Genomic DNA, 24,130 nt, shown 5'->3' on the forward strand with positions numbered 1-24,130 from the left:
CACACTCTACAAGCTCATACATGAGGTCGCCAGCGACACACCACTACCACTTACCCTTATGTGCAGCCACTTGTATATCTGCTGTACTCCTGTTTCATGTTATTTTAATATTTAATGTTATTAACTGTTGCTTGTTAAAAGTTCTTTAGCAGTGCAAATGTCTTAAGCTGATAAGGGTAGGTTAGTTTAGAACATGTCAGTTCATGAAGTATTTGTTAGGAGAAGGCTAAAATCCCTAACTTCGTCACCAAGTCAGTAAATAAACACAATGTTACGGACTGATGGTGAGAGATGGTGAGCTGGAGCCTCCATGCAGTCGCCAGGAAGACCTCTGGAGGCGTGACTACGTCATCAAACACGGCTCGTCGCGCGCTGATGAAGAAGAATGCGCGGTGGATTGCCCATGGATCCGGGCTTTCACGGGCGGATGAAGCTGTGGTGACGGGAGGGAGGGAGGAGGAGGAAATGAAAAAAAAAAATTCCCGCACTGTGGTGGCTGTATTGAATTTTTGCAATGTAAATGCCAGTTCGAAGTGAATTCCAAATCAAGTTTTACCTTCGTTTTTGTTGCGTACGAAATTAAATTATGGCGTATGGAAATATGGAAATTCAATAGTGTTGGCGTGATGTGTGACGTTGACGTCCGAGCCGGTGCGCGTAATGCGATTTGCATGCGCCGTCGCAAAACAAATCAATGGGTGCCTTGTAAATTAATTCGTGCTTGGCTAACAGGATGCTTTTAAACCCCCAACGCAAATATCACGAACCCTCCCCCCCCCCCCTTCCGAATTGGTATTTCCTCACAACCAAATGTGTTTTCGCTGGCAAATCGCTAAGGCAAAGATGCGCTTACTTTTAGGACTGATCCTTGACCTTCAATTTCTCACCCGTATAAGAGGTCGCGTTAGGCAGCAACACACGCCTTGTTTTTTTTTCCCCTCGTCATTACTATTATTTATAGGAGTTTTAAAAAAATTATACAAACACGTTACCTCTCTAGTTTGCTGCAAACAACATTTAAATCCACTTTTGGTCAAAAATTAAAAAAATAGTCAGAGTATGCGTAATATACAATACAACAGCGCGCATCTTGTGGTGAAAGAACCGTGCGGACTTCCTGAACGAAATATGGACGTCATTTCAGAAATAGCTCTTAAATAACATTAATGAAGAGGGGGAAAAAAACTTTAAATAAACACAATGCGATTTGAAAAAAAAAAGCTCGAATCCGAGTGGAGTCTTGTGAGATAAGAATATGCTTGAGTATTCCCCCCCCCCCCCCTGTTTTAATTGTTAAACTGTATTATTAGGAAAGTGGAAATGGCTAAAAAAGCGTATTTTCAGAATAATTTTTAGGCATGAAAACCACGTAAAGATTCTAGAAAGCACTCAAGAAACTTGCATTACACCTTTATCTTCATTTCTCCGCCATGTAATGTCACGGTCACCGCTCATATGCACTGGGAGAAGACTGCGCGCCAGTCCAGAGGAGACACCGCGCTAGAAGCACCAGCGAGCGTCGCGCTTATCATCCCGCCTCACCGACACACATACACCCCTGGCGAGGCGAGGGCCTTAAGAGCGTTGCGAAGTACCGTATATGAGTGATTATTTTAATTCTTCGAACCTTTTTTGCAACCTTGCTTGAAAAGAATTATTTAAATTTATAAAACACCAAATTGAGCATATTATTTTCGGGTAAGGTGAAAATAACTTGAAAATACCAACTACTAGACAATATATTTCTAATGAAAGTCTTGTGTCATAAACTGGTATGGTCACGTGGTATGTTTTGCCGAGGCGTTGCTTCGTACGCTCGGCCGAGTGACACTGGATCCCTGGCAAGTACTTCCCTTGAGGCGGTCTCGCAGCCTTATCGCCGTCGGGGCCGGAGAGCCGACAAAGGCTGCCACCGCCGCCGGAAACTCGACCCTATAGACCTGGCGGCAGGAAATTGCCACTTAACGGTGGATGGTCGTGGGGCGGCCGAGGGCTTTGTGGGCGTGTTCTTGATAGCGGGCAGCTTAGCCCCTCCTCCTCCCTCTATCCAGAACTCAATCCCGCGAAGAGAGATCGCCAGGCGCACCGTCCAAGCACACCCCGAGGACTGATCCATCCAGAGTTGCCAAGTTGCAAGACCTCGCTTCCACGTCGCCAGTCGGGGAGATAACCAAATAAATAATAAAAGCTGATTATTTTTTTGACGTGACAACGTCTTATAAATAGATGAACGCCGGCTGCACGCACTAAAAAACATGACTCATTGTCACGTTCCGCCTGAGCCTAGCGTGCAAGAGACGATCGTGCAAGAACCGGCCAACCACCGTGCGAGAAAATCTTCAATAATATCAAACAGGTTCAGGTATGCAATTTTTCATCAATGTTTTCTTATGACATTATCACGTAAAATTATCGTCCGTAAACCGACTTTACAGACAACCCTCTTTTTTTTTCCTAACCTATCTAAAAACAAAGGATACATGTAGAGGGTGGGTCTAATATGGCAGCCAGTCATTGGTCTCCATCCACAATCAGTTGTGCCGACTCGACATAACCCCACTAAAGCAACACTGGCTAGCAACTGGCTTGCTAAAAAAAAAACGTAGTTGTAAAGATTCTCGCCAGGAAGTCGTAAAAATGCCATCATGGAATAAGTATATTTGAAACAAAAATACTAACGACACATCAGCCAGGAATTAACGTTATGTTCATTACAATATTGTCACGAACGCACGAGATAAGATCGCGACATGAGCCAGGTTCGGAGCTGGCTGAGCGGCCACTGACGTCACCCGCCGTCCATCTGACGTAAGGCATGCCACACGTGCCTGGCCGGATTACAAGAGTCCCCGTTACCACTTACCCCCCCCCCCCCCACCCCCCCCCTGGATCCACGCGCATCATCCCGCCTTGTGCTATTGTCAACTTTTAGCGGCCTGGGAATTCCAGAGAATTAAAGAGGCGCCGCGAGGAGTGGCGTGAATAAGCGTCGCTGTTCTGGGTGTTTCGGGCGTCGGGTCGGCACGGGATGACGCGATACATCGCAGCCACTCCTGCCAGTCCAAGAAGGACGGCTGGCCTCCGCGGGAGTTCCGAGAGTTCCAAGAGTGAAGTGTGAGATGGGCGAAGAGGGCGAGAGACCCCCTCGAGAGTGGCGCGACGTGGAGCGACGGGACCGTGAGAGTGCGACTGAGTGGCGCGAGACTGTGTGTGTGGACAGGCGCGAGGTTAAGGGAGAACCACTGTTGAGCCTAGCTCCAGTGGGGAGTGCGAACTGCGGAACCTGACAGACATTGAGTGACTTGTGAAGACATTTTTAAGTGCGATTATTTATTAGTAATGTAAATATATTATCCTGTATAATACTTGCGGAGCCCGCGGTACAGCAAAACCACGAGGAGGCCGTGGTACAGTGAATCACCCGGTACCCGACAACGCACGCGTTTGTGAAAAACGCGGGACGATTGCCCGCGCGCCGCTCGAAACACTCGTCAACTCTCGAGCGGGACAAAAGGTAGTCACGTGATCAGCGCGCCGGCTCCATTACACCGGCAGCCACGCGCCACGGGCGGAACACAGAGGGAAAACAACACGCTTCGAGAGATCGTGCAACAGAGCAACGCTCAGGCGGCGAAGGGCGCAGAGCAGGGGGAAAAAAAACCACCAGCCATTCTGGCCCCGAGCTGTGCCGGCACAGAGTCGCGTACAAACGCACACCTAGTTACGTGCGTCGAAAGCCAATTTTTTTTCCCCCCAAGTGTACTTCACAGCAGAAAGGGACGGCGTTACACAATGACCGTGCGTGATGGCTGACGCGGGCAACTCACGTCAAAAGCGAGCTACGTTCTTTGACTGACTCTCGCGACGGGGAAAGATTGATTTTTTTTTTTAAAAAAAAGGGGGGGGGGGGGGTTACGGACGATAATTTTACGTGATAACATCATATGAAAACATTGATGAAAAATTGCATACTTTTTTTAATTTTCAAATATTATTTACAGTTTTTGCAAATTTAATTTAAAATAATTTGTTTAAATATAATCACGAACAATTAGTTATATAAATAAACTGAAATCAAATCAATGTCAATAAATTGTTAATTTGAAATGACGAAATTGGACAAATAAATCAAATTTTTTTTTAAATTGCTGCTTTTAAAAAGCCCGCCTTAACCTGTTTGATATATTATAGAAGATTTTCTCGCACGGTGGTTGGCCGGTTCTTGCACGCTCGGCTCAGGCGGAACGTGACAATGAGTCATGCTTTTTCGTGCGTGCAGCCGGCGTTCATCGATTTATAAGACGTTGTCACGTCAAAAAAAAAAAGGAACATTCACAGAATATCAAGACAAATATTTTATATGTGCGTCTTTATCTATACGGCACACATCCAAACTAAAGTCCAATACTTCCCACTCTTTGGTTAACACGTCAGGAGTGATGGAAGTAATAGCCTCCTCAGTTCTGTGTCTCAACTCTGGCAAATAATTGAGGCAGAACGTAGACACGAAAAAAAAAAATCACAAAAAAAATCACATGGCGTTATGTCGGCGAAAAAAGAGCTCTGTCGTCTCGAACAGCCTATACCATCGGCGGATGTTCGTGGCACATGGCGATCACAAAGTTTAAACGAAACGCACGTTGAACGAAATTTACAGAATTAGCAAATTGCAGAACACAAAACGCTTTACGCTCAAGAGTCGCCATTTCACGTAGGTGGCGCTGTAAGCGAGAAAACAACAAAGCAGTTCTTCGCGCATTCGCTTATATAAAACTGTATTGAGTTACTCTTTAATTGGGACCTGGAACCAACACTCCACAACGCTTTCAGTTGATACAATTAAAATTTATAACTGGGACATCTTTTATGGACATACAGTAGGGGAGAGTAGGGTATAACGGGGTACTTAGTATAAATCGCTTTAATTTATTGTTTTAATATTGCGGTATCTGTCTGAAACCATCAGCATGCGTAGATTAGAATGTGAGTTTAATTCTGCAACTAGTACTGTGTCTTCTGAAATATTATTATTGCAGAGATTTTTCATTATTTGAATGTATGCACACTACCCTGTTTTACCCAACTGGTTGGGTAAAACGGGGTACAGAAAGCAGATTTTTAAATGATTAAATATGTGCATTATAAAAAATTCTGAACATCATGTAATATGACAAATAAATGAAATTGTCAGTAAAAATATGAGAATTAAAAAAAATTCAATTATAAGCCTTCACCTTACATGTTCCTCTGTATTTGCAGTAAAACTTCACAAAAACATTGGTTTGCGGAAAATCACAAACATTGTTTGAACAACAATAACATAACACTGTTAATTTTGAGGAAGTGGTTAGTCTAATAGCATAATCTAATTATGTATAACACAACCTTGCATATGCGGTTAACCCAAATATCTGACAAAACATATGATTGTTTAATTAGCCTAATATGTCTTAGTAGGCCCGTCAGAACACAAAATAAGGTCAGAGTCTATATTCAAAACTGGCAGAAATCACATTCAAATGGCCTACAGTCATCTGTGTCTACACCAGCACATCCTTCATGGCTCCAAGAATGACACTTTAAGCATTGCACCCAACTTTCGGCTGATTTTGAAGTGGAGAACTGTTCAGCGCAATACATGCAAGGAACGTCATCATCATCAGACACACGCAAAGTTACTGTTGGTATGGATTTGTTGCTGTCTTATTTATTCTTATGTTTTTTAGAACTGTTTTGAGATTTAGACACACCATCATTTTTTTCCTTTTTAAAGATTTTGGTGAAGCTGACTGAATAATAATTAGTTCGTTCTTATATGGCGAGTCGGTCAGCACAGCTGCCTTGCCACGTCGTCGTCCTCTTCCTTATGCAGGTTTCTTTTGGCATGGGGAATCGGCATCACTGTAGTCGGTGGAATTGTGAAGCTACTGTTTGATGAAGCATTTCGATTGTTTTTATCAGATAGGCCTAAACGAGATTCAGTTGGTGAAGATACCAAACAAGATGTACCAGGAATATTACCAACACTGACATTTCCATGGGACTCTGAAGGCCTTGTGTAAGCTCGGTCAGTTGTTGCAGCAGTCACTGGAATATCACCTGCACTGTCATTTCCACTCGGTTCTGAAGGCCTGGAGTTAGCTCGGTCAGTTGTTGCAGCAGTCAGTGGAATATCACTGACAGTGTCATTTCCACTCGGTTCTGAAGGCCTGGAGTTAGCTCGGTCAGTTGTTGCAGCAGTTAGTGGAATATCACCGACAGTGTCATTTCCACTCGGTTCTGAAGGTCTGGGGTTAGCTCGGTCAGTTGTTGTCTTTTGGGTGACTGTATAAATGTACTGTAGGTAACTCTGTATAACATTTAGTATTCATAAAAAAACTGTTTTTAATTTTAAAAGTCATTTGCACAATTGATCGAAAAGATGGTTAAAACAGGAAACTGGTTGGGCAGAACGGGGTACTACCCCGTTTTACCCATTACCTGTGTACCCTGTTTTATCCTACATGCAGGTTCTCAAGCAAAAACGACAACAGAAAATCTTAACACCCGTCAATTACATCGGTTACTATGGCACAACATAGCAAATATAATACTTTACTTGAATAAATCTTACCATAAAATATATCTGCAACCACTGATTAAATATTGTATAGCCAATACACGCTAAACATTTTAGTGAAACATCATAAATTTGTAATTTCCATTATTACGCACGAAATAATACTGTGCGACACTTCATACTACCTCACTCTAGTGACGACGTGTAGAGGAGTAACTTACCAAACGTACACACAGATATCAGCACGTGTACGGAAAATAACAGTGGTACCCCGTTCTACCCAACTACCCTGTTTTACCCAACTCTCCCCTACGTATCGAAACAGATTTCAACTAAACATAAAATGCCAAAATAACAATAAAATCTCATCTCGCACAATACACAGTTTAATTATCGTCATTTCCATCACCGCTACGTGACAAACGTTGACAATCTGTAATATAAAACCACTTTATTTATTAAACTTTGAAACAATGCAATAATTGTGACCAGGTGAGTATCGACTATCGACATTTGATCATGCTTCACATCATTAAATCAAAGCACATTTAACTCATTTATTTTTATTTTGTGTTTAATTAAAACCGATACTCACGAATGGGATTAAAATATTGGCTGGTTTTAAGACTTTAAAGAAATACATTAGTATTAAAAATTAGAAATCCTGATGTGTAAATTAACCTTTTTTTCCCCTCTATGTACCTGTGTTTTCCAGGTTTTCAATACATATGTACAGTTATTAGAGGTTTTTTTCCTTCAACTTTTCAGACTTTCCTTGACTGTGGGAACCCTGATTTGAATTTATTTATTTATTTATTTATTACCTTATTTTAAGTGGCGAAGGTGAGGAGTACCACCTTGTCCTACACTTAACCACATACATGTTTACTAACTAGGTACGTGCAAAATAAACCCGACACAATAATATTGTAGCCTAGACATACTAAAAATTGTCACAAATACATTTGAATTTTAAAAAAAACTGAATTAACATTATCAATACAAATATGAAAATAACAAAAAAACTAGCATATAAGATACACATGAGCTACCTAAAGTATAATGGATTAAAGGCATATTTTATTGTTTTTAATGCTATCTAATGCTAAAGTTGTAAAGATTTTAAGATATTTAATGACCTAAACATTTTATTTTATTTGATAGAAGTTGTTCTAGTTGAGGCGCGACCTGAAGTGAGCTTCAAGGTCATGTCACTGGCTCTCAGAGGCAGAGTCTCCCCAGGGTGAGGGATGAGTGGGGGGGGGGGGGGGGGGGGCCCTTCATTAAACAAACAACAATCGCGAAATAAACGCGTGGCGCGGCCATTGTGCGCGCTCGTCCAGAGCCTGAATGGACGGGACGTGACGCGCATGTACAACGACGGGGAGGGATTTATTCCCTCGCCGGGCGACTGCAGGCGATAACAAGACCGCGCGGAGCGCTTCGACAACACGTGAGCTCGTGCGAGCGGCGGGGAAGTGATTAGGTCCAGCTCTGCTTCCCACCCGCACGCGTGGTTCGCCCTTTCGCGACTGCAGTTTCGTGACACGGCTTCCCGACAAGTTTCCCCTGGAGTTACCACGAGCGAAACAGGTTAAAACCAGTTTGTTAGTGTCACTCGCTCCCTCGCGCAACCGTTACTTTATTTTATTTTTTTAAAATTTATTTAAACACAGTTATAATTACGCACTGGGCCGTTTACAGTTTGTAGTTTTTAAACAGAGTACGCTGAGAATGTTTCTACACATTAACGAACACTGTAACAGAAAAATAAATTTAAAAAAAAAAAACACAATGCAGAGACTCTTATGTACAAAATTAAATGAATCTCTTTCTTAAAAGAACCTACATACGTATGCATTTTATGGCATATAATGAAATTTATATAAATTTAGCCTCCGTATGTTTGCACTGGAAAAACTAGAAAAGCAGCCCATCGTTTTTACTTGAAATTGTTGACACAGCGTTGCATTTCAATACTCAAGCGTTTTTAAGGCAAAACTAAAAAAAAAAAAAAAAAAAAACTGAAATTTTTTGAGTAGTCCCGTCATTTTAAAAGTACGAAGCACGAATATTGATATGTATGGTGTTCGGTTAGAAATAAACAAAAAAGATACGTTTTTATCAATGGAATATTTATAATTTATATTCACATTCTGCTAATATGTAGTTTAGAATCTCATCATCTCTAGAAGGTTTAGCGCGAAAGGATATTAGAATCTCCACGAAATGAATATATTCTCCCTGGATTGCGCGCGCGAAAAAGAAAAGGACGTCTTTTGTTTTAGCCTGCCACAGTACAATAGTACGCGTTTTACAAGTTGAAAAGAGAAAAGTTGTTGTTTTCGTTCACATTGATGTGTAAGATCAATGTTGGAAGTGATTTGATTATATGAAAAGTAGTTTGATTATCTGTTAGAAAAAAAGAAAAGAAATGTGAGTTAATTTGTTATCGAATGTTGTATTCAATTCATTTGATTCATGTCTTAGAAATTATTTAACTATCTGTTTTTTGAGAAGCAAAATGCGAGTAATTTGGATTATAATTGTTGTATTCAATTAATTTTGTTTACAGTTGATCGTAGTGTTTTCGCAATGAATAGTAACTCGAGACGAGGCAGCACAATCGTCGCCACAACGCTAAGAACAATTATATTGAAAGCTAAGTAGTTTACAGTTGCAGTATCTGTAATGCCTCGCCGTCGTAATGTTCAAACACAGACAGCCGTTCTCGACCCGCAAGAATAGAACGTCACTGGTCAATGCATATTAATGTAGAAAAATGGACCAACAAGAAATGTAGTCGTTCCACTAGCTTAAAATTAAAATTAAAAAAAAAATTCTAAATGAAATGAGCTATAAGCTTTGTTTTCTTATTTACTTTAGTTGTACGGATCCACTAAAAAAAGTGTAACTAAATATATCACTGAAACGAAAACTTTCAAGTTGAAGTCAATGCCACGTCACCGGCAGTTATTGCTTTTCCTCCCTTCAAAAAGTGGTTTTTCGAAAGTGTTCGGAACGAGCCGGAGCGGTGAACGAGATCCACGGAAAGTTTCCCAGGAACCGCCGCGGGCGAGACGTGGCAACAGCGCGCGCCACAATGCCGGTATACCTGAAAGGCAAGGCGGCAGATGGCACAAGGCAAAAGGGAATGGGGAGTGGGGAGTGGGGAAGGACTGGTTTGCTCTCCCCCACCTCCACCACCGCCACATTCTCTGCGACCCAACCTTTACACCGGCAGACAGGCTGCTATGCGGCGCTCACCCCCACTATTCCACTTCCCCTCCACCTCTTCCCACTCTTGCTGCACGACATGTGCCCCCTACCCCTCCCCACTCTCTTGAACCTTGGGATCCTCAAACAGAGCCGACAAGAACCGAATCACGCTCGGAGACAGCGGCTCGACAGGCGCAGCCTTGCGCGGGCACAGCTCGACCAACGTAGCTTTGCGCCGTTCGCTAGTCATCACGGGTAAGAGCAATCGCAAAACAAAATCTGCTCCTCGTGGCTAGGCAACAAAATGTGGTTCGGGACTCGCAATATACTAGTAGTGAGTCAGTGTGCCCATGGCAAAGGACGGACCGGGAGGTTTTTTTTTAAGTTAAGTTTTTTGAGGCGCGATGAGGGTGAAAATTTAGTATGCAACGAAAATGCAATGAAATACGTGCGCATCCCATATTAGGAATTTAACAGGTTCAAACTCAATCCGCATGCGCGTTTCTGCTGTAGTTACGAGCAGATGTCGACAAGATGGCGGACCCGCGTGTGTGGCAACATGCACCCGTAAATATTAACTTTCGTGAACAGCGGGGGGTTAAAGTAAGCGTATTAGGTGTGCCAAATGCAACCTTATGAAAGTGAAATTACCCTGGAATACACTTAGTGAACTTTAGTGTTATAACAAGACAAAATGGCAACTTTAAAAATTACATAATTTATTAGCAATGAATATTATGGCGTCAAAAAAATTTTTTTTTAGATTATGTTTATTCTCTATAACATCACGAACGCTTAAGTTATCTTTAATGTATATTTCAAACTAGAGGAGGAGTCAAATGGGTACATTAAAAAAAGTGTAATTTCTAGCGCGTGTACAGAAATAGGCCTGCACGCAGTTTTTATTCTTATTTTATACCAGCAATGCTGGGTGATTCCGCAGAAATGGACTGCTACCAGCACGGAGGCCTTGTTCCCTGAAACTCGCCGCGCAGGCAGGAGGAAGCCACTAACAGGAAGCGAGCAATTACAAGGAAAACCCAGCACGCACTGCGTGACGATCCTCCGACGTCACGCACGAAGAACAACCCCGCGTGGAAACTATCGCACGATCATCGCGAACAACTGACGAATTATCGTACGACGTATGTGAACAGGGGGAGAATTTAGCGTACGCTGGTGGTGAATTTTAAAATTATAGTACACTGGCATGGCAAGTGAGAAATTATCGTACGCCGTATGTTAACAGGGGAGAATTTATCGTACGCTAGGAGTGAATTTGAAAATTATAGTACACTGACATGACAAGTGAGACATAGAACACAGTATGTGGACAAGGGAGTAATTATGGTAAACCATCCAGACCAGTCACACCTCCAAAAAAAAAATTTTGTCTGCTGCTACAGTCTGTTATCGACGGCCATTTTCTTTCGAATGTCAACTTTTAGGCACCGCTAGTGCAGACTGCAGGTGTCGGCCATTATTGATGACGTCGCTGATAATTCCAGGTCCCGCTGCTAGGAGGCGCTGGTGTATATTTGTTATACGCAGAGCGAGGGAGTGTGTGATGTCACAGCTGATCGCGCGTGGAGCTGAACTGCCCATCGGCGTGCAGACATTTACAAACCTCTCAACCTTTATCAGAAGTGTCTTATTACTAACAACATATTTTAAGTATACAAAATTTCGTATCATGGTTTCATTTGTAACATTTTTTTAAAGACTATAAAATTCAAAAACTGCTTTCTCATGGGCCGTTAAAAATTCTAAATCTAATATTGTAAGCAGTGTCTACGAGCAAAACTTCATCACGGAGCACTAACATCTGCTTCAAGAGGCGGGAGAGGAGGCGGATGGCGGATTTTCGAAATCTCGTGACTTTTTGAATGTCAAGCACTCAATAAAACCGTAGCTATCTACAAAAAAAAACCTAACAAATACAATTATTTATGTAGACTATTATTTTCACTGCACAGTTTGCTCGGGTGGTCTATTTCTCACTATGTCTAAGGCAGCGCCACAACAGAGACACAAAACTTAATTTCGAGTAACATATAAATTAGTTTTCTGTGCATCTTTTATCCTGGAGCATTTAGTTAGCATTCAAGTTAGTTTCCTATCATGTTACCTTCTTTATCGTAAATTCTATTAGAGTTGTGATTTATCGTTTTCTTTTTTAAAATATAATGTTAACGTAAAGAATCATTAATGTGGTTAACCAATAATATGAATAGATAAACAAAATATTGAGTGGGATTGTGTAGATATGTTCATCAAGTAAGTGATGTATGACTACAATGGCGGCACGCGCTTAGAACATGGCGGCGGATATATCTATAGGCAACTACGTATAGATCAAAGAGACCGCCACACCATTTCGTCTGCCTCGCCTTATTGGAACCCCATACCACCGGCAAACTGCGCGCAGTATTCACGGCCGGGAAGTTAGATTCACACACCCCCGATCAGTCACGAACAAATCGGGAGTCGCTTGATCTACTTCGCGATTGGAATTTAAAAAAAAAAAAAACTATGAATATGTTTTCTCCATTTCAGATTATTTAAAAATGTCTCGCTCATAATCCAACACAACTTCCATTAAAGTTATTACCCACCCATACGAAAACATACTTTTTCGGAAAAAAATATATATATCAGAACGAATTATTGCGATACTTTTAATTCTGTAGCATTGATTTTTACACTGAAGTATCTGAACTACCCAAACTGTTTGAAATTTGATTACGATCACATAGATGTGCGCAAACATAGCCTATCGCCCCGCGCGTAACAAGTCAAACTTCACAGATAAGAGGTGCAGGGCATTTGCAGCGTGCGGTGATTCTGAAACAAGTGTGAACAAGTGTGAACAAGTATGTAGAAGCGTATAGGCGAATGTACAGGTACGAGGGGGTATACGAATGAGCGCAGGTACACGAGAGCGGAAGTATGCGAGAGAGTAATTTCCTGAACGGAACGAAAGTCGCACGGAACGGAAATGTGTAACAACGGTGCTGCCATCTGTGGCGGATGGCGCGAACCAAAATTAATATAGTAATAATTTTTTTAATGAATTTTTAACAAGATGGGCAGTATTTTAATTGAGATTTGCCAAAAGCAAGTTTTAGTATTTTTTTCAAGTCTATTTCGCTTTTATCGGAGCAGTTTTATTATATAGATTAAAATTTCGCTCTGCAAATCAAATGATTCGATAGTCGATGTAGCTGCTCCGGTAGCGAATTCTAGCGGCGGGTGTGGAAACTATGCATGATTCGCGCCACGAAATGCAGCTGAAACCACAATTCGCTTATACTTATCACGCTCGGTGTTATTTTTAAGAATTCTACGTTAAATTGCGTGTCCTAGTTTCGTATTATAGGTTAATTAGCAACACGGGAACACATGAGTTAGCTCGTTACCGAGGTCAGATATGTACACATCACCGGCGAGTTATGAAACACTCACTCAAATTTTATTTCATTTTGACGTGACAACGTCTAATAAATCGATGACCGCCGGCTGCACGCACGAAAAAGGATGACTCGTTGTCCCGTTACGCACATTGTCCAGTTACGCTCATTGTACGCTTGCGCCGCATCTCTCTCTCTTCCACTCGATTGGAACAACCATCGATTTGACTTTTTCGAGGCACATTAAACTTGAAACACATACATTCGTTTCCTACTTTTCCTATCATCGTCCCATCCTTAACAGAATAACACAGATTGGAAGAAGTTAAATAGCAAACATGTATAAAAATTATAGTTAAAAAAAATCTCTTCGTTAAAGTAATAAACGTATTTGAATTAATGAGCGCAAATAAAAGTAAATTTATCAATTAAATAGTAGATTTCATTTCACTCCTTCTTTGTATACATACAAAATAGTGATATTTCAATAAAAATGATTTAATTTTATTCATAAAAGTATGCAATCATTTCATCAATGTTTTGTTATGACGTCACGTTAAACTATCGTCCGTAAACAGACTTTACAGACAACCAATTCGCGGGTGCGCGGGAAAAAGGGGATATGTCAAAATTACTTAAATTAAGATATTAAACATTTAAAGTTCTTCCAAGTATGCAAGATCAGTAATTAATCATTCCAAACGTCCAGTGCCATAGAATAATAACACACAAGGGTGCTAGACTTAACCCATTTGGACCAATTCGTAGAGCTTGTTCTCCTTTATTCATACCGGTACCATAAAAAAAAACATTTTTGCCAATATTTGACTTATCCCCTTATTCCCGCGCACCCGCGAATTTATTTTTTTTCGTTGCGCCCTGACCTTGACTCGACTGACCCTAACAGCTGAGGGAGTTCTGCTCGAAAACAAGTCCCAAGACGCGCGAAGACGGGTTGACCCGGGGTCGGTGAATGTCGTGTTCCAGGGCAGGAAACACGCCATCTGGCGCGTGCCGCGCGCTTCAAAGGCGCCGCCATTATCTGCCCGCAGGACAACCAGGGTGGGGGAGGGGGGGGAAGGGGACCACCACCGGTTTGGTTCGTCCGGTTTCCCCCCTCCCGCGGCACAGACAATGTCACGTGTCGAGCGACCTCTGGCTTCGCAATCAGTGCCATCTGCCGCCCAGACCCCGAACATCCAGTTTCAACCTGCGATGCTGTAGTCGTTATTTAACCGACATCTTCGTAGGTGGCGAAGCGAATACGCTTTCTCTTACACTTAGGCCAAACACATTTACAAATGAACTACAATTGCACTAGTTAACACAACAGAGACAAGAATTCACGAATAAATAAGACGAAGTTAAGGCGTCACGCATTCTCTTACGCTTAACCACATTTTCTGCTTTTTACATCACACATCGAAATTTAAAAAAAAATAGTATAGCATAAACCTAATAGATGATCAACTACGTGATAAGATAGAAAACACAATTAAGCTTTCATTAAATGTTAAAAGATAAGAGGTTTGCATTACAAAGTTTACCAAAAAACTAATTTACAGGTAACTAAAAATTAAGTATAGGCATACACGTGCTGGAAAGTAGTTAAATTTAAAATATTCTCCGTTAAAAAAATAAATAACAAAACCAGATCATAAGTAATATAATATTAAGACCAGTCACTCGCACATTCGCACACAGATTCAAGTAGTAGGTAAACCGCGAAGAGATAATGGTAAGTATGAAATCCGAATTTTTTTTTTTTTTTTCATCCTGTGTTTGAAATCAGCTGGGTTTCCTGACTGTCTTGTCGCCTGGTGCAGTTCCATAGCTGCTGCTCGAGGCTACAGGAGATACTGACAAGCATTTGGATGAATGTACGGGGATTGCCAGCAGTTGCGTGTGGATCGTGTATCGTGACTATGTGGGTATTAAATATCGGCCGACAGATAGTGAGGTGATACCGGCTGCAGTGCTTTGTAAGCAAGGATAAGTGCGTGCGTGCGTGCATACTACGTCTTTGAGTGAGTTGAAACCATTTCAGCTGCAGACAATATTGGGTTACAAATAAATCTTACACCGCTGATTGGAGCTTGAGGAGTCGCTTCGCTGGTTTACCTGTCACATTAGGAAACATGTTATCGCAATAATTAAAGCGAGGAATAATTAAGGCTTAAACAAGAGTGGAGAGATAATTTTTAACCGTCGTAAGCAATGAAGTGAGAATTGTACTTTCTTGCTAATTTGCATTATCTGCGCCTTCCAGGTTGACGTTGTGTTTATCAGAACCCCCAGCTCCTTCAAGCAATAAGTTACTACGTTTGTTACAAATCGCTTTGGATATATACCCTGGGTTTTATTTATACTCAAAATAAATTTATTTACTTTTGTCCATTTAGAAATTGAAGCGATATCATAATTGACATTACTAAATGACCGATTGGGGAACAAAAGGATGGATATGAAGAAAAACATTGACCCAGTAAACTTCAGAAGTAATCAGTGTTGAATTTTTTTATTTACTTTATATCCTCTAAAAGTTTTCTTAGAATCTTTTTTTCTCGAATATCGAATGTTTCGAATACAAAGGAATTGGGGATTTTATTGGCCCATCCCTATCGCTCACCAATTATTTTCTTCATTCCAACACCAGACACTCGTGAAAAATAACATATGAAATGCGTGACTGCCACTCGAAATGTGTACTTTTACTCCAAGGTCACGGTAGGTACACGCAGTCACGTCATCAATAGTAATTGCGTCGCACTCGCGTATATATGTTGTTTTTCGGGTCTAACATCACATAATGTGTTTCCACAGCCAACTCGCAGGTAACATGCGACGATGCGTCCCGCAAACAGTCACGAGACATCACGACATGCTCCGGCTAGGCCATGTAGCCTGGCGTTAATGCGAACATCACTTCACGAGACACTACAGCCGCAGGAACACTGACATTTACTATCGCCGGGACGCCGCAGAGCCAGTGTGTTATAGCATGACCTTTCGGGCGTCATTTGTACCCGGGTGAACCCATAGTGGCGACCAGGTGAAGCACATACCCCATTTCGTTATCAGATTGGCTGGCGTCCGTGGAACTGCATTTTCCCTTGGTGAAGAATTTAAGGGGAGAGATAACAACTGAAAGACGCCATATTGGTTGCAAACGTTCAGGCCATAATGTTTTATAGATGAACATTGAAAAATTTCCTTTGTTATGGCAGAGATCACACGTTAAATATATTTCGAAATGTCCATAACTATGTCTACTGACTGTACTATTACAGTTGCAGTCATAAAAAAATGTGTTTAATACTAAACGCCAATGACTTCACAGGGGAAACTAATTATATCGTACAGTCACTGTTAATTTAAGGTATTACAGTAAATGATAGTCTATACCTACTATATTTCAGTTTAGCCAAAGTTTTAAAATCAAAAGATAACAATTGTAATAGCCTAAACACTGGTGAAACCAAGCTGTGGTCTTTCGGCACCTATCTGTCCATTTAAGGCTCGGTATACAAACGAAATGTTTTATAAAATATGGGATGAAGAGAGTAACTATTACAAAATAACTATGGTCCAATAACTTTAACTGATGAGTCTTTATTTAGGTATGCAAGTTGAGGCAACATTGTCAAAGTCAGTGTCCAAGATATTTTGTAAAATATATTTGTCAAAAGAACTTTTATAGTAGCATGCCCCGGTCTGAATGTTGCTGTAACGTAGACCGGAATAACCTTTAGTTTGGGGTCGTGGCGGTCACATTTAAGGGCTCAAAGCTGCTTCGTTAGCGGCTCCACGCAAACGCGCGAAGCATGCTCTACTCGCGGGAAAGTGGCCTGCCTTTGAGGACGGTTAAGTGGGACTAAACGCGTCCGTTTCAGGAATTCAGCTCACTTAGGCCGGCTTGTCCAGTCGTGACTTGAGGAAAACTAAGGCATTTCTCCATTTGATAAACCTGCAAAGTTATTGCTTGGATTTCGTATACCTGACACTGCAAGCGGCCCTTAGAAGCTAAATTATGGATCTTTTTAAAGTGACAAAGCCGCGACTTGAAGGGAAGAAAGGCATGTCTCCAAGTGAATTGCCTGCTGATTTTAGACTAGATTTCACTCACCTGATGCGATACGACAGCAGAATATCGCATCATTGTGAACTTAGTTTTTTACCCCCGGAAGAACCAAAAATAAACGATTGCATATAAAAAAATTTTCTTGCCGTTACACAAACACCAAACATACGACAGCTATCAAATATTGCAAATATGTTTAAACGAGCAATTTGTTCAGTTCAAATTTAACAGTCAGTTTGTCAAAATTTCTGTGCATGAACACGTATTACATATAAATTACTAAACAAAAACTTAAAAAAACACAAGAATATTAATGAAATTACCGATCCGCCAATTAACCATCTTTCGAAAACAAAATAGGGACCCGCATTTCAGTAACGCCCCGCCCACGAAGCGATGGAAACAGGAAATATTTCTAATCTGGAATTCTGTCGTCTGCAATTATTTCTTTCGCGCTGACGTCATAGCTCGGTGGAACGTGATTGGTTGTCGGTGTTGGCGTCGCCACACCGCGCTGTGGCGAGCCTAGCTCGACTCTGCGAGCGACGCTAACTCCCGAGCCATTGCGAGCTGGGGAGATTGTTAGTTGGTAAAAAAAATACAGTTAACTCGATATTCATGAAATGTTGTACAGTCAGATTATAAATTTACCAAATTCAAACATTTTGTTTGATGCTGATCACAAGATTTAAGGGCGAGATTTTCATGCCAAAGTTTCCACACACTATACTCTAGTCAAAATCTTGCGTTTATCCACGTTTCCCCTGACCAACTAAATTTTTGAAGTGAAAACTTCTATGGGAAGGTTTGGATAGGGAGTAAAGTCATGTAAGTCGACATTTGACATGGTCACGTGACGTGTTAACGATAACACTATCTGTTCCAATTAGTATAACTTATTGCGCTTTTAAATCTTAGGCAGCTATACAATTACTGTGCAGTAAAAAGTGAGCATAAAATATATTTATATTCTCATATAGATATATAGTTTGAATAGGCCCTAACGAAGAAAACGGAGTCTTTGTAGCAATATTACCTAAAAATTAAGATCATTATTAATTTTTTTTAATACCTACAATTACTATGCAATGCGTATTTTATAGTTATTTAGGAGTTATTTTACTAACGTGATAAAACAAATTTTTGTATGATATTTTTTTTTCGTAAAAATTGCGAAAAGGTTTTCACTTCTGTCGGCAGTCCTCATTGCTGCTTTGAAATTTTTTTTTTTCCTCGTGTCATCAATCACTCTTGAATAACAAAATATATTAAACTAAAAATACTTAATGAAGCACATTTCAATATGTCAAACAGACCATAAGAAATTTTCCCGATGAGTGCGCAGTTTTAATTGCTACCAATTCCATAAAGCTGAGCACAGACACCCCCAGTCTGCATGTAAAACCATTACATTTAATTAAACTTTGTAACAATGATCACGCGGATAACGATCAACAATACATGTTGCTCAGAATCATCACATAATTAAAACACACACATTTTATTCGTTGAGTGTTTCTTTACAGATTAATTAATTATGAAAAGAGATGAGTTCAACTACACATTAATTTGTGATTTAAAAAGTCTGGTTTTAAGATATTAAAGGAACGCGCTAGTATCAAAATTACTAACCCAGTTTTGGTAACTAACATTTCGTTCATTTTCCTGCGTTTTTCAGGTTTTGCAGACTATTTCCCTGTTTTTTCCCCAGTTTCCCATAATTTCCCTGAATGCGGGAACCCAAGTCACTTGTGATTTCAAATTTGTCACTAGATAAATGCCACACGCTACCTTATTGGTAAGACGCAGGACACGTACATATTGCTAAACTTTAAAATCATGTCTACTTGAAGGGTCAGTATCTATCACCAGCTTATTTCCCGAGTTTCCACATCTGTGCAAAGCACACCACCTTAACTTAAAATGTTTCATCTTAGAAAATATTTCTTCCAACAAATCTTAAATTACAAAAGTAAATGTGTGAAAAAGTGGATGAAAAGTTTCCCTTGAACTAAAAAATAAATTAAAGCCACGCCTATGAAACAATTTAATAAGGCTTGTGTATCAGATTTTGACCGTAATAAATTCCAATACATAGTTTTTCTAACATACTCTTATCGAAATGACAATTTCCATAAACATTGCCTTCAGGTGGTAAAATATGTTTCCCTATTTTATTGACAATGCAGAACATTACATTCGATATCACCAAACTGATTAACTACTCATATTTCTAGATTATTCGTCAACCCAAAAAAAATGACATTAGCATACGATGAAAGTCGTGTGCGACAAATTCGCGTGGAATCCAGTTAAAGGTAAGTGTAATGTATGACTGACGGAAAAGTCAGCACTGCGGACTACGGCTATTTGCTTAGCGTTTTCAATACGACAGATACTGTGGGTTTGATTCGGAGGAAATAAAAAAAAAAAAATTGCGCAATTATTTCTGCTAGACTTTTTTTTTTCTCTAAATGAACACTATCTCGTGCGTCGTGCACAAATAAAAAATTCTCGTTAAGCACAATATAACTACCGCTACGACTAATCATAACCATGTAACCACAGAAACTTTCTGTGGTACAAAATGGTCACGCAACCAGATAAAGATGACCAAATACGTGACAGTACTTTGGCGATATGCATTTTGCTGTTTGTGGCCTTTGAATGCAATAAATAAACGAAAGCATTTAAGGAAACGCAGCGGGCGGATGAGTAGTTATGTTTCCGTATTTAATTTTCAACCTGTATATTTAGGAGAGTGAAAATGACTTAATGCGTGTTTTCAGACTAATTTTTATACATGAATAAATTCTTGAAAGCACCCAAGGGCTTTGCATTACACATTTATCTTAATTTCTCTTCCACATAATATTATATAATATCCCTCAGATTTCACAGTTGCCATATGCACTGGGAAAAGACTGCGCGCCAGTCCAGAGGAGACACCGCGCTAGAAGCACCAGCGAGCATCACACTAACATTCCGCCTCACCGACACAAGGCGGGCCACTCAAAAGTTAATACACTAAGTGTTCACTACAAGCTTTTCTTTCTCACTTGGATCTAGCTGACCCAGTGGCGTAGCCAGGATTTGTGTATGGGGGGTGTTAAGAATCATGCCCCCCCCCCCCCCCCCCTGTATTAAAGCTATTTTAGCAGTTTTCGGTACTTAAATTTAAATATTGTAATGGTAAAAATTTTATTAATTTTAGTATGAAATTTGTTTCAGTGATGAATAAGAAATTAATTAAAGATTTGGTGCTAAGGGGGGTTGAACCCCTAAACCCCCCTTCCCTGGCTAAGCCCCTGAGCTGACCGGCTACACTCAACAAAGAGCCTGAGGTGATTTCAGAAATAAGTAAACAAATAAATGTGAATTTTTAATTGTTATTTTATTTTTAAAACGTGATTTAGTGAAACTAACACACAAAAATAACCCAGCAAGTGGGTACAGAAAAACCCACAAACCGAATCCCTTGACTTTTCTCGGACTCCTGCGGTTTTTTTATCATCCAGACATAAAATATTTAATGAAAAACAATTAATCTTACATTTTGTTCAGTACTTCCTAACACTGGCAGCCACAGTGGGCTTACGGTTTCGTCAATGTCGCGACGAAACGGTTTGCCCAGTAACAAAACGCCCGGGAATCATTTACACTGTCTTACGTCATACTCGGGAGGCACCGTCACATACGGAATTCTGCCTCGCGTGTCCAATCACACGACTCTGTGCAAAAAAAATACTTGGCGCCACGCAACAGAACAAAAACTTAACTGAAGCACAAAATCCATGGAGCAGTCAACGAGTTAAAACGAATATTTTTCCAACCATTTAATTTTAAAAGCCGAGACCAAGGAGCGAAAATCAGTAGGTTTTCTCTGGAAAAAAAAAAGGAAAAAGGGGGGGGGGGGGGGGGATTACGATTATCATTCCCGTTTCAAAGACACGATTTTGAAAGCAAATACGTGCCCCTTTAGAGTTGGGCAATTTGATTCCGGGGGGGGGGGGGGGGGGGGCACCGGTCAAAAAATTTGTATTTCCTGATAATTCCCCGTTTTGTCCAGAAATGATTAATTCCCTGGTTATTTTCTGTTTTCGTTTTTCCCTGCCTGGCGGACGCAATGAACTAAACTTCACTAAACAGACCAACTAATTGTGACACGGTGCGAAACCAAATTGTCGCACATGCCCGATTATACCCAATGAACAGAATCCACCACTCTTCAACTTACGAAAACTGGCAATTTCATGTAAAACAAGCCTACTAGGTATGTACTGTATGAGAGTTCTTAGGAATTATGAAATTACTTTCGAAGTTAAGGCAAATTTGTTTTAAGATAAAAGATTTTTTTTACATTAAAACATATTGTACAACTAGTCGAGGAAAATTGTGTTGTACCTTAACGTCAACGCCGCCATGATGGTGACATCAGCATTGTTATGGTATCGCATTGTTGACTACTCCGTTTCTTAACAATCGATAGTTTTAACAAAACGTTGAAGTATCATTTGTAAACAAACGTACATGCCAATGTTTACAACATCGGAATTAGATAGTGACGATAAATCGGACGCTATCTGCCTCGTCCGCAGAACAAGAATCTGTCTATATAGTATCATTCGTCTTTAATTTGTAAACTTTAACGTTGCTCTGGTGTCAAGATTGATTATTTCCTCTCTCCTTTTTTTTTTTTTTTTTTTTTTTTTTAAGTTTCTTCCCATACATTAAAGATGGTTGTAGTCCAAACATACGTTAACTCCAGATAGAGAATGTATTAGTGAAAAGTGAAGCCAAAAAAACCGGACAGTTTCCAGTGCAATAACCAGGAATTTATTCCCAGTATGGCGGTCATGATCCACGCAATGCATTGTGTATACAAATAGTGGCTTTTTTTAATAATATGGTGTAGCTGCCCCCTATCAGACCTATTCTTGGCTTCTGCTCACGGGAGAAACGTTTACAATTTTCCAAGAGCTGGTATGTTACGCTTAAGTAAACAATGCATTCTCGATTTTCCAACGGAAACGTTTTTGTCCACAATATTAATGCGCTACTAAGTGATAAAATCTCAAACATGGCAGCAGGCCCTTAAATAACACATGATTTTAACAATGCAACTTTCAAAACAACTTATATAAACCATCGCACATTCCAGCAGGCCTATGGTTGTTAAAATTTAATCATTTGAATCAGTGCACACTATCTGCCAAAACATCTTTTTTTTGTTATATTGAAAAATAATCCATTAAATATAAGGTCCATTGATTTGTTTCTGCGCTTCAATCAAACATACACGCGAGCCCAACGTTCTCTTTGCGATTACAACTCGTTCTACTACCAACCATCTAACACGGCATTTACGTGCAAGTCAAAAACAACCAACAACGAGCAGTCCAGCGCTGGTGCCATGTTGCCAACCTAGCAAAAACAAGACTCAATCAGCTCGAAGTTTCCTGTAGCGTATAGTTCCATACTGCTCACTATTCATTCGCTTATGAAGTCTTCAAATGTACTAATCATTCAAACGTTATATTTGTTGCATAACTAATGTACGCAAGACATCTTATAAGCGGGCGAATGGGAACAAAAAATATAAGTTTAGTTTCCTACAAACAATAATTAATCCCTAATGGAGTTATTGCCCATTAAAAACAATAAGGGAGCCAGGGTTTAGTTAAATCAAAATAATGATTATTTTGAAAGGAACATAAAACTGACGGAAAAAGTTTAACGGTACAGTTAAAATCTTAACCCATGCGTGAAAACCATTTTAAGATAGTTAAATCTCGTTTTATGTTTCCAACGGCTTTTTTTTTTTTGGGGGGGGGGGGGGGTTTCCTTAGTTTTTAATGAGAATCGCAAATCATTCGGTTCGAAATAAATTTATCCTCATTTAACTTAAACAATTTAAGCTTGTGGGATATGTTGCTCGACAAACACACACGACCGTTACCAACGTCACGTGTCAAAACAATGACCACATGTAAGTTGGCAACACTGTTCAGTTACACAACTGTACCAGAGGATGAAAATGGAGCACGAAAACACGAATCACGTAACGAAAAGCACAGCTCACCTGAACAAAGAAGAACTGAGTGTAACACGAACGATCTGCTTCGGTTAGAAGGCTGGGTAGATGGGAGAAAGAATAAAAAAAAAAGACGATTCTCGTGGCACTTTCACACGTGGAAGTGGAGATTTCTTTTTCGGTTCCCCTTTACTCCGTTCTCGACATCGTGGTTGAAGGGGAAAGCACCACGTAGCGGGCAGGTCGTGTGAACCGGAGGAGAACTGTAGCACCCACAAACACACGCGCGCGCTCGCTCGGGCGCGGAACCACAGCTACCAACCTCTCGGACGCTCGACGCGCGACTGACTGGGCCGGTGAGCGGTGACTGCAGCACGCGGCGATGGATGAGCGGCCCGTGGAGGGGAGGGGGGATTGAGGCAGGGGTGGGGGTAGGCCGTCTCGGGCGGGGCGTGACTGCAGCCGAGAGCCGACCTGGTGACGTCACCCGACCTCCCGTCCTCGGACGACAAAGCGCCCTCGTCAGCTCTTGGTCGTTCGAGGCCCGCGTGACTCACCGGTCAACACCAGTTCACCCTTGGTGTTGTCGCGTCGTCGGTCCTGGAATGCGTCACCGGCTTTCCGGGTCTGACTGGGCCTGGAGTTGGGCATTACTGCCAGGACGTACGTAGTTGAAGTCATCACCACATTGCAACACCCAAGACATTGCGAGACCTGGGAGCTGTCACTGCACAGGGCCTACGACGCGCTTATTTTACCCTGAAGATTCCGTCTATAACAATATCAGAATGTCATGCACATCCAGAACTGAATTGTAAATAAGTTTT

General features: G+C 40.8%; 1 protein-coding gene across 1 annotated transcript in view; it reads right to left on the bottom strand.

Annotated features, from left to right (window-relative positions):
- LOC134537104 (leucine-rich repeat-containing protein 24-like) overlaps positions 1-23,651 on the bottom strand; it is a 118,476-nt gene extending 94,825 nt beyond the window's left edge. The window contains exon 1 of the mRNA XM_063377388.1: positions 23,352-23,651. The gene's annotated coding sequence lies outside the window, so the exon portion shown is untranslated. The remainder of the gene's footprint in view (positions 1-23,351) is intronic.
- Positions 23,652-24,130: the final 479 nt, after the last annotated feature.

This window comes from Bacillus rossius, chromosome 11 (assembly GCF_032445375.1).
Source record: "Bacillus rossius redtenbacheri isolate Brsri chromosome 11, Brsri_v3, whole genome shotgun sequence".
Taxonomy (NCBI): Eukaryota; Metazoa; Arthropoda; class Insecta; order Phasmatodea; family Bacillidae; genus Bacillus; species Bacillus rossius.